Here is a 24969-nt window from a genome sequence, read left to right as displayed (position 1 = left end):
AATCCCCCCCCCATGATGCACAGAAACATCACACAGACAGTGAAGTGAGGCCCTCTTACGCTACCCTGTTATGTGCCCCCCCCCCCCCCTGCTCAGTGACACTCTGCTTAATGTAGCTTAATGTAGAATTCTTTCTCCTTTTGAACTGGAATAACAACAGTGGTGAAGTTAAAAGCTTCTGAAAGGTGCTATTTTACAGCTGAGTGCTGTCAGTGTGCATGGGGGGGGGGGGGGGTTAATTCCGTTTCTCTTTAATCCTGTCATTGCCATATTTTCCTTCCAGTGGCCCCCAGCCCCCTTAGGAAATCTTGCTTGAAAATCCCCTGTATAAAGTCCTGAGTCAGTGGGAGCCCCCCCCCCCCCGGGGTGGGTTAGGTAGCACACAGGAATGCCAGTTACGCCATGCACGTGACTGGTGAATGACTGGGCAGGAGTCCTCCACGGTAACATGAGCCGGTCGCGGGATGGGGGGGGGTTGGGGGCTTATACGTCAGAGCCCCGACAGGTCTAGACTGTGCAGAAGGGACACCCTCCTGTTCGCAGGACGAGCAGCACCAGGTTGGGGAAGAACAGGGGAATATTTTCTGCAGTCTTTATAAACAGGGATGGGATGGCGTCACACGGCCTCCTGGGAAGCTCGGTGAGCCTCTGATTTGTCCGCCTTTAATGAGGCAGTATTGCTTTACCCTAATTCCTCACATGCTTGTACTGGATAATTAGGGAGTGGTGTCAGTCGGCGTCTGTTTTCCCCAGAGGGGCACGGTGCTGTCCCGTAACTTTCTCTCTCTTGGTTCCTGTCTCTCATTTGACGTGGGGAGGGTGCGGCCGTACGGGAAGGCTCCCGTGCTCTGCTCTGCTCCGGCGTGTTGCTCGCCTGAATCGGGCTGCGGTGTGACCGCAGGCGGCTGGGCCTCTGAGGACTGGTTCGGGGGGCCCCGCGTCTCTCGCTGAGATGGATGGGATGAGCAGTCCCTAGAGCTTTCCCGCTGCCCTCCATGGCTAAAAGGAACAGTGGAGCAAGGCCGATTTGCCGGGGGTCCTCGGGGGGGTTTCCACAGGATGTCAGAGAGACCAGTGTTTCCCATGCTCCTGCAAGTCAGTGAGAATCTACTGGCGTCTCCATATCTCGCGCCTCATTTACGGGGAAAAGAACTAGGTTTAACTTGGTGCCAGTTTCATGATAAATAAACAGGAATGAGCAGAGTGCAGCTGCCGTTCTGCAGCCCTGTGGTACGCGGTGCGGCTGCCGGACGTGTCCCAGGCCCTCCGGGGGGTAAGCGTGGCCGAGCGCGTCTGCTGTCATTGTTTATACGGCATCAACCGCCCAAACCTCTTCTGTTTCCAAGTTTCGTTTCCAGCGGCGACTTCCCTCCGCCCCGGTGCTGCCTGCGCCCAGGCCTGCAGCCTGGCGCTGCCATGCTCTCCTCCTCCCCTCCCAGGACGGGCAGCGGCACTGGAGCTCGGCTCTGTCCCGCCCGCCCGGCTCTGCGGCCGCTCCGCAGCCTCTCTGGGTCATGTGTTCCCTGCTCTGGGAGCCAATCAGCAAGGGGAATGTCACTCCCCTCAGAAGCCAGCCACCTCTCTGCCCATAAAAGGTTCTTCCTGTCCTGACACTGGTCTTCCTGCTGGCTATGTATGGTGGTTCCTGCCCCTCTCTTCTTGGCCGCCTGCCCTGGCAGGCTGCTCTTAATATTTTCTCTCTCTCTCGCTCGCTCTCTCTCTCTCTCGCTCTGTGTGGAACGCGGGCCAGGGAGTTGGATTAATGATATCTGCTGCGTGAAGGAACGAGGGCCCTGCTGCTGCCTCACCGTACGCCGTGAGGCCAGGGTGGGGGTGACAGTGTAGCCATTGTGTGCAGATGGGGGGGGGGGGGGTCTCAGAGAGCAGGGGGGCTACCATGCTGTTCCCATGATGGACAGAATCATGACCTATGGAGGGCAATAGATATGCTCACACACAGTGTTGTCGGGTTGGGGGGGGGGGGGGCTGTACATGTCACATGTGTCTTTTACTAGGAGCTTCAGGATAATTACAGCATGGGGGGGGGGCGGATTACACTCCTATGGTAAACGAGGGGGCAGGTCTCAGATACGTGTGCGCCGGTCCTCGCAGGTTCTGCTGCACGCATGCTGCTGGTCCGCAGCACCAGTCCGTACTGGTGGATGATTTCATTCCTCATAGCAAACTGGGATGAATTTACCTGCGAAATGGCAGCGATCACAAGACCACGCGCCATCCAGTGCATCTCTGGCACCACGCCGTTATCCATGCCGGTCTGAGCTTTGGGGGCCTTTGGTCAGATAAACCCCCACCTGGGTACATGTAGACCCATCAGGGGTCTCAGCGGGTTTGACCGCTGTGCCCATAATCGGAAGGTCGCAGGTTCGAATCCCGGTGTCAGCAGAGTGATTTTACCATAGGGCCCCTGAGCAAGGCTTTTAACCCAAGCTGTTCCAGGGATTGGCTGATCCCGCTTTCTCAGCTGTTTGGATCAAAGTTTCTGCTAAGCAAATATAACATGATGGATCAAACAGGAAAACATTTTTCAGAGGAGGTCAGAGAGGGAACACATGTAGCTGGATGCCCAGCACTTTGAGGATAAAAGTCGGTAATATATCTTGCTGTTGTACTGTTTTATCAGACGCTAAATCACTGCTCTCTCTCTCTCTCTCTCTCTCTCTCTCTCTCTCTCTCTCGCTCACACGCACACACATACACAGGATCCTGAACCTGAGCTTCCAGCCGTATTTAGGCAACCGTTACTTTGATCGCATTCGCTGGCCCCCAGGGCAAGTGAAATCGCCTGAGTGGCAGCCGTTAAATGGCTCGACTCCCCAGACACGGCTCATCCTGCTTGCATTTCCGCAGCGAAGCTGCCCCGTCCTCTCATAGTGCAGGTAGCGTGCCCGCACTCTCCAAGTCCGTCGGCGTGCCTCGGGGCCTCGATACAGTGGGCTCGTGGTCCCGAGCAGCTCACTGATCTTTTGGGGAAGGCGTGTCAGCTTGGTGGGAGGCTAAGGATGCGTCGGGACAGGAACGAGCCTTCTCCTAACTTCGTTGCAGCACAGAGCACGCCGCAGCATGGACGCGGAAACCCACTTACGGTTGCGTGGGGTGACTCTGAGGCCTCGGTCTGAGGGCCGAGCTGACGATGGGGTTTTTGAGCATTTTTTTTTTTTTTGCGACGATTTCGCTGTGCTGGGCTGTTCCCTTCCCAGCTGAGGTAGCAGGGGTCATGGAATAAAGAGTTTTGTTTGGCTTTACGGGCTCCCGTCCTGCTGCTCTCTGACAGTCTGTAGCTGAGAATGGGAAGACTGGGCCCAGTGCGAAAATCGGACCCTGGGGACAGTATCGCCAGAGACCCGCTCCAAATGCCGCACACCTCTCTGTCCACGCGAGGACACATCCCATAACTCCCCACAACACTCCCAGAAAATCTGCAGAGGTAGTACTTTAACTAGTACAATAGTTCATTTTTTCCAATGTTTTTTTCTTTGGTAAATGTTACTTGCCGCTCCCGGTCCTTCGGAGTGCCCTGCGCATCCTCCGCTGCGTTTGCACAGTTCTGTTCCGACGCAGAAAGCCAAAAAAAAGGTGTTTTTGGCAGGGCGGCCTGTTTGGCAGGGCGCCGGCCGGCTGGCCCGAGACCGGCGCGGGATTCTGCCGTCTCACTGGGGTGCTGCATTTGGCAGCAGTACTTGGTCTGGGGTGAGAGGCGCGTCCTGGAAATAGATTTGAGGAGCGGGGTGGCAGGTCTGACGGCGAGGCGGCGGGGGCGGGATTCCTCCGGATGGCCACAGCCTGGATTTTAATGACCCCCCCTGTTTGGTGGCTCTCCCGCGACGAGCCTCCGCTCTGCCGTTTTCCCCTCATGCACCTGTCGCATTCAAACCATCTGAGTCTGTCTGCGGCGTGAGGCGTAGCAGCCCCGGTGCAACAGGAACCTGCACTTTGTGTCGTCCTGCATCGCGCAGGATCGCCGGCACCCCAGCACGGCCCAGGAGAGGGGCGCCGATCAAAAATACAGGCTTCCTCAGTCAATGGCCTGTGATGTATTTCTAGTGAAGAATGATTTGGACCACAGCCTCCCCCCGGATCGCTTCAGAACCTCACGAATCAAAGTCGTTTAGTGTGTTTTTCATCTCCGTCTTCGCAGGACGTTGTCTTACACTGCGACTGATAAGATTAGTTTCTGAAAAAACGCACGCATACATACACACGCACGTGTGGTTTCCTCGCATGGCCGGCTGTCAAGCAGCAGTACATGACATGCGGTAATTGCAATCTTTTACACAGCTTCTCCAGATACACTTCAAAGAGACCCAAACGCGTCTAGTGCCTCAATTAACGAGACCAACGGCATTAAGAGTGACCTGCCGACCTGGGTCTGCTCCCGTTATTCTGATTACAGCCCGACCCAGGGGAGGACGCTGGAGAGTCGACCCCTGTGCCGGGACGGGCTACCGGCAAGCGTGCGAGAACTCCCCAGCGAATCAGGGGTTTTTGACACGGCCCGAGCCCCTGGGGGTTGGGCTCCTACATGCACGCTGCGAGGCACGTTCATATGTGGGCGGAGCGCCGTGCACTTGTTTACCGACATGCAAACACTGCAAGCATGCAAGAGATGAAGCCCCCCCCCCCCCAGTGCAATGCAGGCTCTGGGAAGGCGTGTGACACACAGGGGAGAGGAGTCACCACGGCAACTAGGAAGAAGAGCTGTCAGTGCTCAAAAAAAACAGAAGAAGCCAGCTTACACAACACGCTTCTCGCACAATACTCTGCGCTGGACCGTTACACAACGAGGCATCTGCGAAAACCCACTCACTGGGCGAGTCGAGGGGCCTGGCGGGCGGCCCGTCAGCCCAGCGCCCGGCGACGCCTTCGCTCCGCGCCCAGTGAGCACTGCTGACACCTAGAGGCGAGAATCTTCGCAGCCCTGACTCGTGGATCCTTACCATCGCTCACCTGTGCCGTCGTTTGGCACGGAAAGCTACGGTTTTCATTGCACTCGTGGCTGAGCGAGGTACGGCCTTGAGTGTGAGGTTTTCAGAGGCCTTTGTGTGAAGTTCATCATCCCCCCCCACCCCCCCATCCACCCCCTGTCACCATAACCGGCTGCCAGGGCCAGTAACACAGGCTGATGACAGGTTGGACTAAACCACTTTGATGTCGGTGGGGGGGTTGATTCTAGGGCATCACTTGGGCTCGCGCACATGGTGACAGACTGCGGCCGGCGAGCGGTCGGGCCATGGGACAGCCTCTCACGTCGAGATGTTGCCCTGCTTCCTCCATGCTGCTGTGCCCCATCACCTTCCAGATGGCAAGAATCATGTTTCTAAAAAGACGCCCGACTTCTTTTACTTAACCTTTTGAACTCATAAAAGTCTTATGGTTTATTTAACAAAAGGAATTTTCTACACTTTCTTTCACTTTGTGTTTTGCTTGATGCTCCATGTAGATTTAAACAGTAGCCAGGATGTCAGTGGGTGGGGGGGGGGGGGGGGGGTAGCATTTAGGATCCATTTCAGGGGGCATTGGGCTTTTTTAGCACGCCCCCTCAATCTGCCCGTTACTACTGGGGCTTCTTCTTTGTAGAAAAACGTCATGGGGTTGTGAATGGGGAGAACCTCCAGCGACAGCCTGGGAGAGTGTGCTGAATGGCGCCCCTTGCAGGGCAGCACTGAAGGGGCGGCTCAGGGTAATAGTGACACAAAAAAGATGTGTGCCCTGGGCAATGTTACCCCCTCCCTCAGCTGGTCTGTACAGCCTCTTGAGATGGAGAATGCCACACAGCCTGACCCCCAGATCTTACAAGCGCACTGTTCTTCACCTATTTGTCCAAGTGGTCTGCTTGTGGGGGGGAGAGGGAGGGTGCGGGACTTCAGATCTGTTATTCCTGTTTTGATCATGGATGCTTGGGAGGGTGTGGGTGCCTTTGAAGGTTAAGGTTTTCTTAAACCTGTCCTTCATTGTAAAAGCCTCCGTGGACATTAATCTCCATGGTCCTGGCATCCTGGAGATTTTTTCATCGCCCGCGATGTGTGAACTGCATTCAGGCAGCTCCGGGATGCGTACAGTAACATATCGCCGAAGTAGAGACCCCGCAAATGTGGCTGTTACCCCCTTGAAGGGGGATAATGGCAGGTAATTATGTTTTCCCTCGTTTCATACGTTTAATCTGCCCGGACCATCGCTGTTCGAGAAGTAAGTGTGAATTCGGCAAATGAGGATGCGTAATGAATCCGGCTCTGGAGAGTGAAAACACGGCACATTTTTTCACTTGGATATCCTGTTGTCTAGACCAAATTATTATGGGGTTTATACAGATCGCGTCAAAGCAGTAAAACCTTATTAGATGGCGTGTTCTTAAAAGGGCTGTCGCGTTTGTTTCATTTCAATGCGAGGTGTAGAGTGGTGACAGAAAGGAGGAGGGCTACTCTCAGTGGATTTTTTGGGGTGCATGGGGAGTGTGTGACGTTTGAAAGTGTGTGTGTGCGCATGCATGCGTGCATGAATGTGTGTGTGTGCATGCGTGTGTGTGCCTGCATGCGTGCATGAATGTGTGTGTGTGTGCATGTGTGTGTGTGCATGCATGTGTGTGCATGTGTGCGTGTGTGTGTGCATGCATGTGTGTGTGTACTGTATCTTTCACTTGGGGTATCATTGTGTGTTTACTTCACACACAGCCTGTGCAGTGTGACAGGGACACTGTCAGACTCTATGCTGTATGTGTGTCGTCCCGCCAGGAGCCTGTGAAGCTGCCCTGAACCACAGAGGTGCGGTTGCTCCCTGCGTATTGGTGTTAAAACTGCCCCATGGCCCTGCGGCCCGCCTCTGGTGCCGGCATGTCTGTGCTCGGCTGTCAGTGGGCCGCTGCTGTCTCTCGGACACCTTGGTGCGTGGCTGGAATGCGTCTGTGCCCAGTGCCAGCCAAGCCCCGGGTCAGCGTCTGGCCATTACAGTGGGATGAGTGCGGTTGCTGGTGTGCGCACACACACACACACACACACACACACACGCACACACACACACGCACATGTAGGATAAACATTTCCTTATGGGGACCGCTCATTCATTTCAATGGGAAAAATGCTAACGCTAACTATGACAACCTTAACCTCAACCTTAAGTTTTTGCATTTTTAGTTTTTTCATAGTAGTCACCGATTTTTATAAAATAGTGTTTTCCCTTATGGGGACCAGGAAACGGGGGGAAAAAATGGATATTTATTATGCTCGCACACACACACACACACACACATTCATTCATTCGTTCATTCGTGTGACGTCTGCTGGGATGACAAACCAAAAGTCCCATATGGGTCGCGAACCTGCGATCCCCGCAGTTATGCATGAAGCCGGCGCATGGCCGCATGGCCGCATGGCCGCTGCACCCTCTGTGTATGCTTTGATGCTCGCCCTCTCGGCATCCTTCGAGGGGCTGTCTTTGGTCGCCCCCTGTTACGCTGTCGCCAGGTACGACAGCTGTGACGAGGGCCTGGAGGTGGCATCGTCCTGCGCGACTGTCACGCTCCCCCCCCCATGAGAGTGGCTCTCTTCTGGAGGACATTGTTGGTGATGTTCCTGCCCAGTAGGGCGGATGGTTTCTGCCCCACACAGCAATGGCTGATGGGTGTCTGACTGTACGATCAAACTCCCCCCCTAAATCCCTATCTGCTCGTCACCTGCTTCCCCGTTAATCACCCGTCATTTTGCGGATGTACAGTTTCCCGTAACCTTTGCATTACACATGGCTGTCCTTTAAATGTTCTGTTGCACCGTTAGATTTCTTGGGCGGAGTCTCTCTGCTCCCGAGATCGCTCACTGTGTGCCTGTGGGCTCACTCCTGTGTCATTGCGGAGATCAAGAGTGGACCCCCCCAGCGCTCCTCCTGAAGGACCCCAGCCCCCCCCCCCAACCCCATCTCACGTGTGCGTCATGCAGTATCGTCGCTCTGGTTTGGTGGCCGCACACCAGTGCCCGAGGTTCGAGGCCGGGAACCGGCTTTGGCAGACCGTAACCCAAACAGCATTTAACGTGGTTTTCAAATGCATGGAATGAAACTAGGGTGGTAAAACAGCCAAACACATTTAATGTGTTTTTTTTCTGCTTGCCCATTTCTTCCATGGGGTGGTGGGACTGTTTGCCTGCTGGTCCTGGGGGGCCGAGCGGATTGCTGTTGTTACGCCAGGGTTTGAGCCCTGGCTCCCTGATGCTGCCCCCGGAGCCTGTGATGGGCAGCCCTCGCCGGTGGGGACTTTCCGAGCTCTGACTTGGCAGGGGGCCCGTGCTTTGGGCTGGGGTCATCCGCAGCCCACTGACTCACTGCCCCGGGCCGCCCGCAACTGGGACGGGGCCACGCACTGTGAAGGCCAGGGGATTTCTGGGAAAGCAGAGAGAGCTACGTGATCTGCATGAGGGATTAGTCAGCGGCACCTCGACGTTACACAGGCCTAAGGGGGCTGTAATGAGGGTCCCCTTAGCCCTTTAGCGAGTTTCGCTTCGGGCCCCCTGTGCTTGACAGATGCCTGGTCTCATTCCATGAATTCATTCCAAACCGTGTTTAAATGAACTGTACAAGATCTGAATATTGCTTTTATTTGTCCATATACAGTGTTTATGGGGTCACATATAATTTGGAAGACTGAGAATATTGGTCAGTTCTGTTAAAAAGGAGATTTATACTTGTAATTTTTGTTTGTATGATTCTGTAGTGTTCCAGAAGCTCAGTCTAAATTCTGTGCCTAGACTGCCTGGGGCAGCGGAAGATTAGTGCGGTAAATGCTTGCAGCACTGACTGGGTCACCACACCAATTAGCAGCCATTGTTTGTCTCCTTGGCGCCAAAATGGGGGGGGTCGTGGTCCCATCAGCCGCTTCTAAATATTTCCTTTGCAAATTCGCTCCGCGCCGCAGCGCCGAGAGGGGGGGAAAGCGCTGACTCAGGCTCAGCTTGGCAGATTATGACCAGTCTGGGAAGTTACCTCGTGTGCACACACACGGTCACACCCCCACTCTTTGTCTGTCAGACACACGCAACCTTCACCCTGATTTAATATGTCACAGAAAAATGTGAACTCGCAGCTTGTGCCGGGTCCCTGCCAAACGCCCGGCCTATACCTGCCCCCCCCATCCTAACCGCTCCAGCCACACGCCCTGCCTTGACTCACTCAGACTCTGTCCCAAAAATGCTGTTTGCAGCTCATGACACATCTAACTTGTGTTTCTTTCAGTGCTATAGCTCACACCGAACTTAAGTGATTCACTAAATTTAATATTTAAAGCGGGTAATCGGCACATCAAATGTAAATGTGTTCCAAGATGGTGCCGTTTTTGGCTGCCAGTTCGCTATTTTGTGCTTTGATTTAGCTGTTTTTTCTTCCGTTTTTGTCTCAATGTTCCTTTTCATTTAGTCTGATCTTGTTTTGCGCTAAATTTCCTTTGTTTCCTTTTGTTTGGCTTTTCATCACCAAAATGCTTAGCGCCCAGAAAATGGACGACAGGACCCAACATAGGGCACCCCGCCCCCCCATCACGTTGGCACCGAGAGAGGGGGAGAGAGAGAAGGACAAACAGCCGCATGTTCTGCCTGCTCGCAGCTAATACGGGGAAAGTGAGATCGCTTCCGAACAAGACAACAAGCTCTCCACCTTGCTGAGGAGCCGGAGGGAATACGGGAGCTCAGCTTAATGTGCCTCTAGAGTCACGGTTGGGAGGGGACGCCCCGGACCCGCCTTTGCCCTAGAGGTCCTGTAGTCTGTGGAAGAGCGAATCTGCTGGCCAGACGCTGAACCGCCGTCTCCAAGCCTGTGGCTGTGTCACCTGTCGCGGCAGCGTCCTGAGCACAGCCGCCGTCCTCCACGCCTCACGGGAACGCCCTGCGTGAGGGCGACGTCCTCCGCCGCTCACGTGCTCTGTAGAGCGACATGCCGGCTCGCTGATAGTCGCCTCAAACCTCTCCCTGCAACACAGCCCCATACAGCATGATCCGCATCAAAAAGCAGGCAAAAACGCTCCTTAGCGTGAAGAAAAAGAGCATTTAGCATTGGGGGGAAGGGAGGAGGACGGGATAATGCAGACGGAGGAGGAAGACCAGGGACAGGAAGATGGACAGAGGTGGAAAGTTCATGTCCGGAAAGTACAAATCCAGACCAAGATTTTGTTTCAACCAGCCATTTGAGTATAAAGAGTCACAGTCACAGAGTACTCAACTGGTTGGTTGAAACAAAAACTTGGTCCGGATTTGTACTTTCTGGACCTGAACTTTCCACCTCTGAAGAAGGAATATAGGACGACTGGACAGCAGCATGAGGGGGGTGTGGAAAGCGGTGAGGAAGATCCCGGCTCTGTTTTCCCGTATCACACATGACTCTGCTAACCTCTCCCTAAAGAGTCAGCCTTGTTGTCTGTTCCCAGGTCTGTCTGTCTCCCTCACTGGGGTTATACAGTAGGAGTGTTGAGATGGGTGTTTGTGGGTGTGACTTCGGCCACCCTCTTTAAAAGCCTTTTCCTTCCACCTGGGAGAGACCCTTTAATTTGTCCTTGTCCCCCTCCTCTGGAAAAGTACAGGCATAGACCATGGGCCCAAGGGCCTTTAAAGGGTCCAGACCAGTGACCCTATCATCCCATATAATGAGAATATGTGAGAGGTTCGATGTGTTTACAAACAAATTTCCACCTCGTTTGTATCAGCTACATTGTGCCACATACCTGTCTGTCTGCCAGCCAGTCAATCATTCTGCAGAAAGCTAAAATCTGACGGGCTACAAACATCCCCCTGCCCCAAGTCTGATTGAGGTAGAGGCTGGGTGTGAAGCGGTCAGGTCGGAGTTGCGTCGCTGGTCAAAGACGTAGCCTCTTTTCTCAGCAATTGTAAAAATGCAAATTACTTGGGCTTCTGGGAAATCGTCCTGTGACGTGCTGGGTGGAGATTTGGTGAGTATGTCACCCACAAAGAAGCAGCTGTGATCCAAACCAGTGTGAGGAACTGCCAGGTGGGTTGTTAAAAATAACGACCGAATCATACAGAGATCGAACTGACCTCTGTTGGTTAACAGGGCACCGGTTCAGCTTCCCGGGACTCTGACAGATGAAAAGGTTTTATAATGAAAAGAAAAATATCTCCCATCTGTGCAGTGTTTGGGGCGGATGGGATGGTGCACACATTGACTGCTCTCATGCTCATGTGTTGTGGTTTTCCTGCTACGATGTGCGTATTAGGATGTTTACCGTCCAGCGTGTCACGACGCGACCGTCCGCTGGGGCGAGGCCCGTCTGGAAGCCCCTGGAATCCCTGGAGCGTCTACTCAGAAAAGTTTAGTCTGTGTTTTTTTTTTCTTTACAAGTCGTTAATTTGGTTGTTTTGCGTCAAACAAGTCGTGTTTTGAAAAGACAAATTCAAACTGAAGTGAGCCTGTCTCATTTTATCTTTTTTTTTTTTTTAAGACCGAAATTACATAATACGCTGTAGCAAATGGGTGTTTTTTTGAGACTTGTAGACATGTTCTAATATAAGTTTGGGGGGTCGGGGGAGAAGCAAACGAGAGGCTGGGACGCAGACGACATATGGTTGTGTTTGTTAGTTCAGTCAGTCTGACTTTAATGACACTGCCAGCCAGACGCTGCTCGCAGGACTTTGCAGGTCTGAGTAATTTTGGTGAACCACACATATTAAGGGTTCTATTTTTAGTGCCCTGTGTGCAGAACCCCTTCACTGGAATTTCATCACACGCGGGCCGGCCCGTTTAGGCCCGATGGTGTCTGGGGGGGGGTGAGTGCTCCGGTGGCCATAGGCTGCCCTGAATTCGCTGAACACTGCAGGAAGTTTGGGGTTTGACTCTGTGAAGGGATGCGAAGATCGGCACCGGAGGTCAGGGAGAGACCTGTGGGCCTTCAGGCTTCTCACTGTGGTTCTCGTTTCCTCGCCGAAGGTACATGTGCTCTTGTAAACTTTTTAAAGTCTCAGATAAGAGCAATAAAATAGCAATAAAGTTAGACTTGACTAAACAGTTCATTGGCTTCTCTCCCCCAAATGAGGCTCACACCTTTAGGTAGGGCTGGCAAGGGGGTCCAGGGAGACTGGGTGGGAATTAAGGAGGTTCTGCGCCAGGATGGAAAGTCTCCCATGCGTAGCGGACCGTGGACCGGGATTGACCCCGCCGCTGCTCCCGGTCCCACATCTGCTCTCTACCCCTGGCAGCAGCTGACAGACAGGCCCTACTCCTCTGGGGGCTGTGGCCAGGTGGGGGGCTGGGAGCACACCAAGAGGGGGGTGTTCACGGGGAGCAGGGAGATGGCCCTCTGAGGAACTCTGCGACACCTCCAGGCTTAATCCACACCAAGCTTAACGGGCACGAACCTCCAAAACGCATCTCGACGTCCGGTATAAAAAGCAGCTCGGTCAGCGGTAGGATGGTAAGTCTGTGACAGCTGGCTGTCTCTGTGGAGAACCAGGAAGCTGAACCGCCACGGAAATGCACATTGTTTTAATTTGGGGGGGGGGGGGGGGGGGCGAAAATGGGAAACGCACTCCGTGTGCCTTTGTTTTACAGGTTATTAAATCCTTCAACGGCTTTGAAAAGTCCGGTTCTCGGTTCAGGAGGCTGGCATATGTGCAGTGCCATATCGGAAGCGGAAGCGTACGGGATATCCTGTCCCTATGAAAATCTGCGGAACAAGGGCCACATTAAGAGGTCCTGGAGGAGGATGTGGTTCTACTAAATCTGCTTTGGTGGTGGTGGGGGGGGGGCAGTTTAATGTGAATGCCGGTCGCATGCTGATGGGGAGGGGTGCCCTGCCCGAAGATGGGGGCATCTCGCTCGGCCCCGGTATGGAGACAGGGGGCAGTCGTTAAATCATTGATGTCCCCGGAAAGGTCTGCGGCACTGGGAACTAAATGGCAGGACGTGCGGTAAACACAGCAATCCACTGAGATGGGGGCCGGTACCATTTACATCGCTGTGTCTGGGGGCTGCGGGGAAGTATGGAATATTGGGCGAGCCGGGTGGAGAAGAGGGTGATGATCTGGGGACCTGGTGACAGGTACTGTATAGCGAGACTTCGAGCCTCGGGTAGGTCGGATTACTGAGGGCTGCCAGTCACTGACTGGTTTAATTTCTCAGCTCCCACTGGGTCATTGATCGACAGCAGGGGATAATCTCATCCTCTGCGGGTTTCAAAACCAAGTTTCATTCCATTCGGGTATAAACAGGTCCTGTAACCATAGTAACAGGTGGTGTATGGGTGGAAAGGACTAATTGGTGGAGTTGGGTCCTGTGTTCTACGGTTCTTATGCAGGTCAGCAGTACACAGAACACATGGCCGAATGGCCTGAGTTTCTCTCCTGGCCCGGGTACCTGCAGTCCATGTTATGTCAATATTATCCAAGGCGGTGTGTAGGTGCGAGTCGGCTCTTCCCGGTTTTTGGGTGGAAGTGAGGGCAGGTATTAGTCCTACCAGGCCGGTGTGAAAGGTCCCGGCCGGGGACCAGACCCAGGGCCTGCTGCCGCATCGCCGCGTGTCGCGCTGAGCCCCCGCTTGGCTGTCCGTCCATCTGCTGGGGTCGCACTGCCTTTGGGTTGCGTGAACAGCAGGCAAAACTGCAGGCCCCCCCCCCGCCCCGTTCCAGTCTGTGGTTTATCTGCTGTGGGATTGTTCTTCACTTATTTCTTTCATGTTAGTCAGTTAGTTCATCAATTAATTAAAAATGTGTTTTGGAAACAGCAGAACCAGCTTCTGTCCTGACAATAAGCCCCCCCCCCCCAACTTGAACCAACAACCTTCTGCTCTTCAGTCTTTAAGCTTTCAGCGCTAGCCGCCTGCCTCGCAGTCCGGCTCCGCCACCGTAACACCGTGTCTTAGCCCCCCCCCCCCCCCTCGAAGGCTGAGGTCAAGGCTCCCTCATGCTGCCAGGATCGCATGTGTACAGCAAGCCAGACGGGCACCTAGAGACCTCTCGCTACCCCAATCCATCCCCCCCCCCGCCCCACCTGCATCAATCTCACCCACATCAATAAATCATGAAAGTTATTTTCTGCTGAAGGCTTCGACGTTGCCCCTGAAGTGGGAAAAGTAACACAGGCTGAAGGGAAAGGCTATAAATGGGGTTATGAAACTCGGCGAGTGTTAGCTGACTGGAGACGCCATTCACGGGGAAAGGTCGCGCCCCGCTGGATCGCACGCCTCTGACATTTGGGAGCTGAGCGCCGCAACATGTTGTTCATCTGTTACCCGTCCGCCGAGCGCCGCACGGCCTGCGAGTTCTCTGCCGTTTACCCAGAACGCCTTTCTCTTCTGCGCAGCTCTGTGACTCACGGAGAGACAGGCAGAGCGGGAGGTGGGTGACTCAGTGTAGCGAGTGATTGCAGTGACCCACAGCGGTCCACGGGGCGTGAGGAACAGGCCCCCTGGTGGTTTAAAGGTGGTACGGCAGATGGAGGACGTGGCTCCCTCCCTGACAGATATGAGGTGGTAGTGTCATGTTCCCCCCCCCCCAACCCTGAGCCCCTCTGCCTGGAAGTGTGCGGAGAGGGGGGGGGGGGCGGTGACGCCCTTTCGCTCTGCCGAAGAACATATTACCATCAAATTAGCGAGGGGCATGGAGAAGGTGCCCCTGTTATCTCTTACTATTCACACTTTCCCCCTTTTCCTCCCCTTATACCCTAATTGGGCCCGATTGCCTTTGACAACGGTGGTGTTTGATTTCTCCACCTGTAAGAGGAGGAGGAGGGAGGGGTGGAGATGAAAACGAAGCCGGGCTGCAGGGGCACGACGGCGCCACCGCGCGCGGAGATGAAGGCGGCCTGCGCATCTCATCTTCGGCGGGGGCCGGGGCGCGCGACACAGGAAAGGCGGAGGGCCCGTTCCGGAGGCGCCCTTTGAAGAAGAAGGAGGAGGGAGAGAGAGGGGAGAAAGAAAAGAAAACAAGAATGAAAACAAGAAAGCAAGAATGAAAGAAAAAGCAGAACAAAGGCGGCGATGGCCGTGCTGCGCTCAGCGACCCGCTTCGTTAGACGCGTCTGCAGGCATCTTGCGGGCCGTAGCGGGCCGGCTCAGAGTTTCAGACTTCAGAAGTGTTTGCACATGTACTTCTAAAATAGAGTGAGATTACGAATCGACAGTTTGTAAATGTGACGCTAATTGTGATGAGGGGGTGTGCGAGCGGGCCCCGCGGCGTGTCGGGAGAGTGAGGTCATCGGGAGGTGTGCCGTCGGTGTCCTTTCGCGCCGTGTCGCCGTGGGGCTGCTCTGGGCGCAGACTGCCGGTGCTTTCCAGGGTGGCGTTCAGCAGAGCCGGGGCCAGTGGGGGGGGCTCCGGCTGCCTCGGTGCGGTCACATGATCGGCCGTAAACACCGCTGCACCGGCGTTGCCTCACTGCTACTGGGATGTTTTTGCAAGCTTCTGGCAGACGGCCCACGCGTGCGGTCAGGGCCTGTTTACGTCTGTCTGGGCTCGGCAGCGGAGACACCAAAAAAGTCACAGCTAGGGGCAGACGGGCTGGACTCTGAGACCTCACTCCATAAACCGTCTGAGATGTGACATCAGCAGCCTTCCGCTCCTCCTTCACTTTCAGACTTTGTATGGTTTGCCAACCCCCCCCCCCCCCCACATACAGGGCCCTGCCCCGTCTGCACATTCCAAAGAAGCTGTTCATTTCTGTCAAATGTTTCAGATGTCTGTCGTGTCTGAAATCTTCTCGCCTTGGAACAAACAGGGTCCCACCGAACAAGTGGACTGCCCCCCACCCCCCCCCCCTCAAAAAAAAGGGGCTCCAGAGGCAAATCTGAAAGTAGGTTTGGCGTAAATTAAAAGGAAGGGGAAAAAAAAGCTGGGAAAATGAGTAAAAAGATAAAGCGCAGATCTCAATTGGCTCTCATCTCGGGAAAAGCCAGGGGCTGGGGGGGGTAAGGAGGGGGCGGGCACCCAATCTGATATATTTCATTTCTCTTGTTTTGAGTGAATCATCAAGCGGATAAGTGTCGGATGGTAAGCTAAGAGGGAATAGAAGAGAGGAGAGATCGTCTTTACGAAAACGAAGAAACGGCTCATCTGTTCCCTCGCTCTCTCGGGTTCCGCAGCCCCTAATGAGGCATCTCGGAAATCCCATGTCCAAATGCACGCCTGAGACAGGCCTTCAGCACCGGAGGGAAAGCCGGTATCATTTCCCTGGTGACTGTATGTCCCTCAGTGTTGTTGAGCAGTAGGTGGGGGGTCACTGAGCTGTGTGGATGTTTCCTGTTACCTTTCCTTGCTACCTTTTAAATAGATCGGCTTTAATGGCCGATGCGGATAAACCGTCTCCTTTTGGACTGAACTCGGGTTCGTGGTCCTGATCTCAGCCTCGACTTTCCGCTTCATGACGTCTTCTGGTCCATGCGGGGGGGGGGGGGGTTGTGGGGGGTGGGGGTTTTCAGCGACGAGCTCTAGGTAGAACAGGTTTAGCCAGCTGTTGATGAAACACAAGGTATGAAGACTCGTAACAGGAGACACAGGCAATTAAGATCGACAGTGTGGTGATAACCAATAATGCGGAGAAGCATGGTAACATGAATCCACGGGACCCCAACGGGATAGGCTGAGATGGGATTAGGGAGGGGCCTATCCGACCCTGCCGACAATGGCCGTTGGAAGAGCCAGATATTTCCTTGACAAGACGTCTCTATCTGCCTTGTACAAACTTGTCCTATTTCAGTCTGTGCGGGTAATCCAGTTTTCTGCTTGGCAGACCACCAAGAACAGTCAGTTTGTATTAGCCTGACTGAAAAACGATGGAAAAAAAAACAAAATCGCAAAACAATCTTCCACGTGCAGACGACCGTTTTTTTAAATTTTTTTTTTTTATATTTAATTGGAGATCAAAATACGTTAAAGGAACAGCCATGAAAACAAGGAACAAATGTTAGGTGGCTACTGCTTTTTATCTGTGTTCAAACTTTTCTGTTAGCTTCCCGCTAATAGTGTAGGAATAAGGTAATGCTGTGTCTCTATGGCACAGTCAGTCCATCCATGCGCTTCTCCACCGTTCAGCTTTTAATAAGCGCTAATCCAATCATCTGGGCCTGTTGTGAGCCCCTGTGTGGTTAATGTGCCCCAAACGCGGCACTGCTCCCTGCGCTCTGGCACGAGGGCTCGCTCCCCGCGAGAGAACCCGTGTGTGATTTCGCACAGTAAGGTGGACGCCATCTGAACATACTCAGCCAAGCGGAGGTGAGAATCTGGCGTGTTCGTCACGTTCCACTCAGGGTCCTCACCCACACATGGGTCGACCCAAAAACTGAAAAGTCTGTTATGATCACTTTGACTGAAGAGAGGAATTTATGATTGCCCCGTTTAAAGTATAACAGTCATTGCCTGCTGACATTGATTAATTTTAAATCAGAAATTTTATTTGAAACTTTCTCTGGTTGAGAAAGCCTGCAGAAAATGGGATCTTTATTGGGGGAGGGGACCCTGGGCTCTTTTCAGGGGTAACGCGGATCAGGTTGGAACAGGCCGCACAATTGATAAAGAGCAAATATAGAAAACTAAAGATGGAGGAGGGTGAGGGACACATGGAGAGTTGGGTCTCCTGGCCACGGCCTCAACATTAGGAGGCATATAAAGACAAAGGAGGCTGCGATTCAGATTGAAGTTTCAGCTGATCAGCACGCAGACGCTTTCCGCATTTTAACAAAGGCTCTGTCGACATCAGCATGATCACATTATTACCCTAACACCCTTTCAACGCAATGTTAAAAAAAATTGTTTTATTATAAAAACACTATTTTATGAAAGCACTCTGTGTAGTGAAAATGCGCTGTGCAGCTTTGATCCCAGGATCTTTAAGCAGTCGACAACACCACCGGGGGTGGGGGGGGATGGGGGGGGGGTTGGGATGGGGGAAAGCTACCTGCTTCTCTCCTAAGTCCGTTATTTGATTCTCTATTATTATGTTGTGGTAGTAGTGGGAGAACATTCTCGGAATGTAAGGAGAACTGCACACGTTGAATGTTTCCATACCTTAATTGTAACGTAAACGTTCCTAGAATGAACAAAGTTGTTAGCTTGGGAGTCACTGGACTCGCACACCATGTTCATTGGTGATTAGTGAGCCGTCTCTGGTAACCGACGTGCATGTGGAATCTATGTTGCAGGTGAATACATTTTTTAAAGTGACCGTCTGGTTGCTGGCTTGTAACCCGTACATCTGGAGCCTTTGCTTCTGATGAAAGAGACGGATTTTTATTGCTTTCTCTTTCTGCATCCTCGGGTGAAGGTTGTTTGGTGTGAGTAGGAAGGAAATGGAAAAGCGAGCTCTCCAATAAAAGAGGGTGACACGGACAGACCCGAGACCCATCTTAAGGGCGATGTCTTGTCACCCACGCTTCTGCTGCTGGCCTGGAGTATCCGTGGACCTGAAATCGCAGACGCCACTTAGGCTTCAACTCAAGCATCAGACAACCCCCTCAGCCATTCTCAAAAATAATAAAAAAATATATCAATTAGTGAATCTCGCCGTGGAAAAGCAGCCGGCATCGTGCACGAAGACCCTCGGGGGGAAATTGCGGTGTGAAATTTACTTTGCAAGATTGAAACTCGCCTGGACAGCCAGTGTGATTATCCGTCCCCCTACAAGTTTAGGATGCTAAGCATTCGAGGGAGCGAAGGGTAATTTACATATTTGCCCACGGTCCTGTGGTAAAGCCATCATTCAGGGAGTTTGCGGGGATAATAAGGTGAAATGCTTCAGAAAGAAAAAAAAATGGAGGGAACGAAAAATCGGATATTAAAAATGCGTACGAAGGCAGTATCGCCCAGGGGTGAATGTTGTATGTGGAAACGGGGAATTACCGCTCACACCTTGCCGGAGTAGATGCCGCGGCTCGCGAACGTGGTGAAGCCCATTAATCACGAGCGCTAATCCGCTAATGGGATTATGCATACTCCCCTTACTGCGGTATACGGGCCGACGGCACGGGTTCGAGCTACGAGACCCTTATATTCCCAAATGCTGAAGAGTGATGTTATGGGGGTGTCTGGATTTGGATTATAATAAAGGTAGGGTAGCAGGGGTTTGACAAGGTATGTGTGTGTCTTTGGGGGGGGGGGGGGCTGCTGTGAAGTGATTTTAAATGAGTCATTTTTATAGAACCATCATGGAAGCGAATAGGTGGAATGCATCAAGGTGTCCTGGTGCGAATCCTCTAGTGACAGAGCTCGTAGACACTTTATGGATTCTGGTAATAAAGGGTAAATTGAAGGGAGTCGAGAACTTTCATTTTCGGTCCTTTCAGATCCCAGTTCCTATTTCTGAATGTGTGTGTGTGTGTGTGTGTGTGTGTCTGTGTGTGCATGCACGCCTGTCAGAAAAAGGAAAAAAAAAAACCTGTCAAAAGTTTGACTAACAGCATCAATAAAATCCTCATCTGTTTCTATGGAAACTCCGAGTCTTGAGTACGTTTACAATTTGCCACAGTGCCTGGAAACACAGAAGCGCAAACACGAGCTTCTTGTACTGCGAAACGGCCTTTTTGTTTCCTATTTTGTGGCACAGTTGTTGAGTTGGAATGTTATATATCTATCTGCTGAACAGATAACCCTGTAAACAGATGATACCCGACCGATGGGCTGTTCTCGTCCTACTGCTGCTGATGGGACTAATTTACAAACTTATGCAGCAGGCGAAGAGTCTACCCCAAGTCTGGTATGTGTAACCGAAACTTTTTGTGAACTCTCATGGAATATAATTGGAAGGCATGTCCATAATTTGAACCCTAACAGCTAGTTTTAGCTTAATCCCGGCCTGTCAATGTGCAGCTTCATGGTTGGCATGTGTACAATGGCACATTATGAAGGGGAGGTGTAGTTTAGAGACAAAGGGAGACAAGAGTCAGTGTAAACCTCCCCCCCCAACTCCATCTCGAGCTGGTTATTCTGGTGACGCTGCTCAGAGATGCTACAACCTGCCTCATCTTGTCTAGCCCTGGCTCCTCCACGCATCAGACTAGCCCAGTGATCACGTGGGTCCCCCTTCGAAAATGGAACCTCTGTTCTCTGAATGGTCACACGTCCACAGGCTAGATGCGGCAAAGGCCAGGCAGATTTCACCTTTTGGCTCAGAATAATAAGGTCAATCAGTGGTGATGGGATCAGTGAGACTTTAAAAACTGGTTGGATTTGTTTCCTCTGTCAGTTACTGACCTGTTTCAACCAACTTTCAATTACAGTAAAGCAGGGAGTGACTAATAGCACACAGGAAAATCACCAACCCTGAGCTTAAAAGCTTCACTAGAAGCCAACTCTAGAAGAGAGTAACGCTAGTTATCACATATCCAGCTTTTACAGCCTTAATACGAATTAACTAGAGTGATTTGAGTATTCAGAAATCCTGCCTTCATGTATTGCTGTGACCCCGAGCAGGGGTCTGAGCCCTGGAGGCCGAGTCGAGTCATTAACAGTTAATCAAGGCATAGTGACTTTTGTCCTGCTGTCGCTGCAGCCTGATTTACGGTTTCTGTAATGCCAGAAGCCATTTTGGCGCCTACACTGAGAGAAGCACCGGCATCTGATTGGGATGAGTTATGTTTACTGTAGGGCTCTGCGTGTCTGTGTACTTTGTCCAAGTTCAGAATGCATGGGGGAGACGTCCGTCCAGGCGTGAGAGAAGACGCCTGGCGCTGGGTGGAGAAGCTCATCTCACCCCTGAACCCCACCCAGCCCTCGTCACCTTCAGCCTGAGTCCATGATTGTGGACTCCAGCCCATATTGATCCACTTGTGCCTCCATGGTAACCGTTCAATGATGCTCATTGGCCGGGATCCCAGTATCATCTGGGCCCGGCTGACAGACAGACGTGCGACAGATGTGTGACATAAGGACCGTACTCTGAATGAACCTTGGGATGTGGCTGACAAGTTCGGGTTTCCCTTGAAATTATTACACACTCATTAAATGGGAATTAATCACTTTATTTCAGCTGCTGGCATGAGGTCCCGGGCCATGTGGATTTTTAAGATGTCACACGGTGATCAGAAAGTGGGGTGAAAAAAGGCTGGGGAGAGATTCATTTTATTCTGTGAGACAGATCAGAAAAAAAACAGAATCAGACACAGAATATGGGAATATTTGTACTATACTAGGAATCAAAGTGTGTGAGATGTGAAAGCATGTCAATATTAATCTTGCATTTTCGCCACCAGGGGTCACTGTAGTTAAACTCTGCCGTCTCACTTGATACACCGTTTGGGCGTCAAAAGCATACAGCACATCTGTAACCCGTTCTTGTTGCTTCCCCTTCAGAATTGGGGAGCAGTGGTCAGGTTACCCCCGCATCTTATGAGGCTCACACCAAAGCAGACAAGACGTGTCCATTTGTTCAGCCGTTGTTGGCGTCCCTTGTTTGCCGAGCATCTTTTGTTGTGATACTGCCTTACAATTTCTGCAATTCGCCTGAGGACAGAGATCCTTGATACGGCCTTTTGGAAGAAGAGACGGAGAATTCGTTCCGCGGGGATCTGACTTACTTGACGGCGTCTCCATGGTAACGCTCCGTTCTGACCTTCAGTCATCGGAAGATTCTTCCGTCTGGCTGACGTTCCGTTATTTGTTAATCATATCCTACATGGCGGCACTCTTTTGTGATGACAACGGGCTGAACAAAAGCAAAAAGGCTAATAATACCGCGGTAAAGGGGAGCGTGCGGCACTGCGCATCAGTGCCGGCTCACCTCAGCGCTGCTTCCGGAACACAGACACACGGCCCGTGTCGTCCAGGCAGGAGCAAATGGCTGCCTTTATATTTCTACTGAAAGTTTGGCTGTATGTGTGTGAAGGGTGGTTCGGGCTTCCAGGAAGACCTTGACTCTCCAGTGGCAACTCACATAAATGGCAGTGACTCAAAATGTCGTCCTTAAGACATAGTGTCCTTTTCGTTATATTTATTCATTATTCTTACTTTTATCATTTTTATTATTAACAATAATGCTCATCATTATCATCATAACGGTATTGTAGTAACAGCAACATTATTTATTTTTTTTTTATCTCAAAATAACTTCTGCCTGCTTGGCAGTGATATTGGTTTTTAGTAAAGGCAATACTCCATGAATAAACTGCCGGAGTATTAGAAATGAGCTTCGCTTCATCTTATAACAAAGAAAAAGTTGTTTTTGTTTTGTTGCATCCTGCTTGCATCCTAATGATCCACAGCCAGATATTTAGACAATATATAAAAATTAGAAAATGTTCATTTTGGCATAGTAATGCAGTGTTTGTGCAGTAATGTTTAAATATGAGCTGTATGAAATCATTAAATATTTAAATTCTAATATTAAATCATGATTTGTTGTAGCAGTAGTAATTACACAGATATTTTATACCATTTTGTCCCTTGTGGGGGAATAATTATGTTTTTTTTTTAATAGTTGTAGTAGCTGTATGGAATTGTTTACAGCTTTGACAGCTGTAGCTTTTAAATGACTTGCATTATTTTCACACCTTTACAGTTGCCACAGAAGGATCTTATTAAATAAATTTGTCACAATGTTGAAGTAAGTTCCGTTTCTTGGGATTCGAAACCTGGCAGAGAGAATGGCGCTTATTCCTGTATCAGAGACAGAGGCAGTTCAGAATCACAAAGAACAAAAGGAAACATGGAGGACCTCAAATAAGTTTTTCAGCTTCTGGTTGTTAACCCGCTTGAAGAAGTGGCTAGTGGTTTGGTCTGTGGTGGATCTGGAAGGTTATAAGGACAGTCACATGATCCCGGGTGGTTCCCACAGCGTCCTCAAATCCATCGGGACAAGTGCTGTGCAGCCGTTACTCAGACGACAGCTCAAGTAAGGGATGAAAATCAAAAATGTACAATTTGAACAAAGGTTAAATTAGTGGAGAAAAAAAATCACGGCTCAGAATTTTGTAGCCTCAGCAGAAATTGATGCGTGTCAGCAACTGAAAGTAGGGATATGATCATCAAAACGTCTAAAACGGTCTCTGCTCACCAAAGAGGAAGAAGAGGCGTGTTGGAAATGGAGGAAGGTCTGGAAAAGCAGTAACTACAAGTTCCCCTTTGTCCTAGCCTCAGGCTGACGGTGTAATATGTTAAGTATAGCGAGTTTTTAATCTACATTTACATATTTAGCTTATCACTGCTTCCCAGACAGAAATTGTAAGGCTGCTCATAGTGGAGGATCTGTGATGTAGGAAATTATTATTGGAAGAGCCGACTTATTCAGAAAGGTGAGAGACTAAGGCCTTGTGTTAGCATGTCGAGGGGTAATTTAGGTTAAAGTTACTACAGTGAGAGGCAGTCAGGAGACGTTCTTCTCTCTCTTTAATTTACTCCTTCAACTGTTTTGGAATCTCCCCAAACTACAGATCAAATATCTTCTTCTGGACATAACATTTTCATTTAAATGTTTTTTTAAATTTCACTTTTTTTTTTTATAAGAAAAAGCTAAAAGCTGTGAATAGACATAAACAGAGTTATTTTCACAGGGATTTTAGTCATTTTTGGTACTGCTTCAGACATGACTCTCTGCGTTGACTCAGAGCCTGCAACCGACATGTGCTCCTCCGACTCGCAGCCCTGCCGGTCCGTTCTCTCTGGCGTGCTTTGAACCGCGAGACCTAGGTGCCGAATCGTGTGGCAGCCCATTCTGCTGGCAGACAGTAATTGGCAAAGGCAGGACAGACCAGTCCAGTATGGCATCCAGCCCACATCCCTGGCCAGTTTAACCCCGTGCCCCCCCCCCCCCCAAATCGGTGTGTGATGGCTCAGATGTCAACCGTGACCTATATTTCCCAGCCGTTCTTCTGCGTGTCTCTAATGTAGTGGGGTTGGTGAACAGCTCAGTAGGTTATGGGATCTGTGTCCTTGTCCAGAAGATTGTGGGTTCAAGTCCCCTGCCTGGCAAAATAATCATGTCATCTTTGGGCTCCTGAGCGAGGTGCTTAAACCCAGCTGTTCAAGGGATCCTCTGTGCCGGCTGAACCTGCCCTCTGACCCCCAGCTTTCCAAACTCGTGTATCTCATTGGACAAAAGCGGGCTGCTAAATAAATGCAATTGTACCACAAGTGTGATCGAGTTAGATAAACTATATACATTTGCACAGATGTCCCCGGTGCTCACTCTGTTATCCTCAGCAAGCCAGAGATGGATTCGGCGAATTAATGTTAAAAAAAATATCTGCATAAGGTGACAGCAGCAGCCGTCGAGCCCCAGCGAGCAACCAGTGCTGCCGCTTGGAGAGGTTTGTATCTCCCCGGTTTGCACAGCCAGCTCTCCAAATGAGCCCTTGAAACATCCGAATAGCTCTGGGTTTTTTGACCTGTGCGAAGCCGGGCCTTTTAAAAACCCGCTGTGCCGGCGACCTCGCGGCCCCCGGAGCGACGCTGCCGGATGATAGAGGGCTCGTCACGCCGTGCCTTTCTGAAGTGTTTTGTTTTCCTCTGTCTTCCATCGGCGCCTTTCATTGTTTGCAGCAGGTACGCGCTGTCGTTCAAGCTATAATCTGATCCACAGAGTAGCCATTTAGCATAATTTTCAAATAAAAACAATAAAGGTTTTAATGTATCTTTTGCACCATGAGCCATATAGCTCAGTTTGTGTATAAATATACAACGTTCTGGAAGAGTCCACGTGTAGATAAAGCTCTCAAGTGTTTGGGGAGCGAGTGAAATCTCTGGGGATGACTGAAGCAGACTCGGGGGGGGAGGGGGGGGTCTGCTGTGTAGCTAGAGAATTCATTTTTGACAAACTGGGCCGTTTTCTTGGCGATCCCCCACCCCCTGGAGAGGGACAGCTCTCGTCAGTAGATCGGGTCTCCCCCCTAGGGCAGTCCCCCCCACCCCCAACTTCGATGCTATAATGGAGAAAATTCACTCCGAATCACTGGACTGTCATAAATCCTTCTGGAATAAAAATGGTCTGAGGCTCTGGGTTTGCCCTTGTGCCATTTCGAGTTGTGAGTCGTATCAGGCCTTCCGGGCCACAG

At 51.4% G+C, this 24969-nt stretch overlaps 1 long non-coding RNA gene across 1 annotated transcript in view; it reads left to right on the top strand.

The window, feature by feature from the left end:
* The first annotated feature begins 505 nt into the window (after positions 1–505).
* LOC111855157 (uncharacterized) overlaps positions 506–24969 on the top strand; it is a 30472-nt gene continuing 6008 nt past the window's right edge. The window contains exon 1 of the long non-coding RNA XR_002840820.2: positions 506–640. This is a non-coding gene — a long non-coding RNA (uncharacterized lncRNA). The remainder of the gene's footprint in view (positions 641–24969) is intronic.

This window comes from Paramormyrops kingsleyae, chromosome 10, assembly GCF_048594095.1.
Source record: "Paramormyrops kingsleyae isolate MSU_618 chromosome 10, PKINGS_0.4, whole genome shotgun sequence".
Classification (NCBI taxonomy): domain Eukaryota; kingdom Metazoa; phylum Chordata; class Actinopteri; order Osteoglossiformes; family Mormyridae; genus Paramormyrops; species Paramormyrops kingsleyae.
This window is presented reverse-complemented; position numbering and strand designations above follow the sequence as displayed.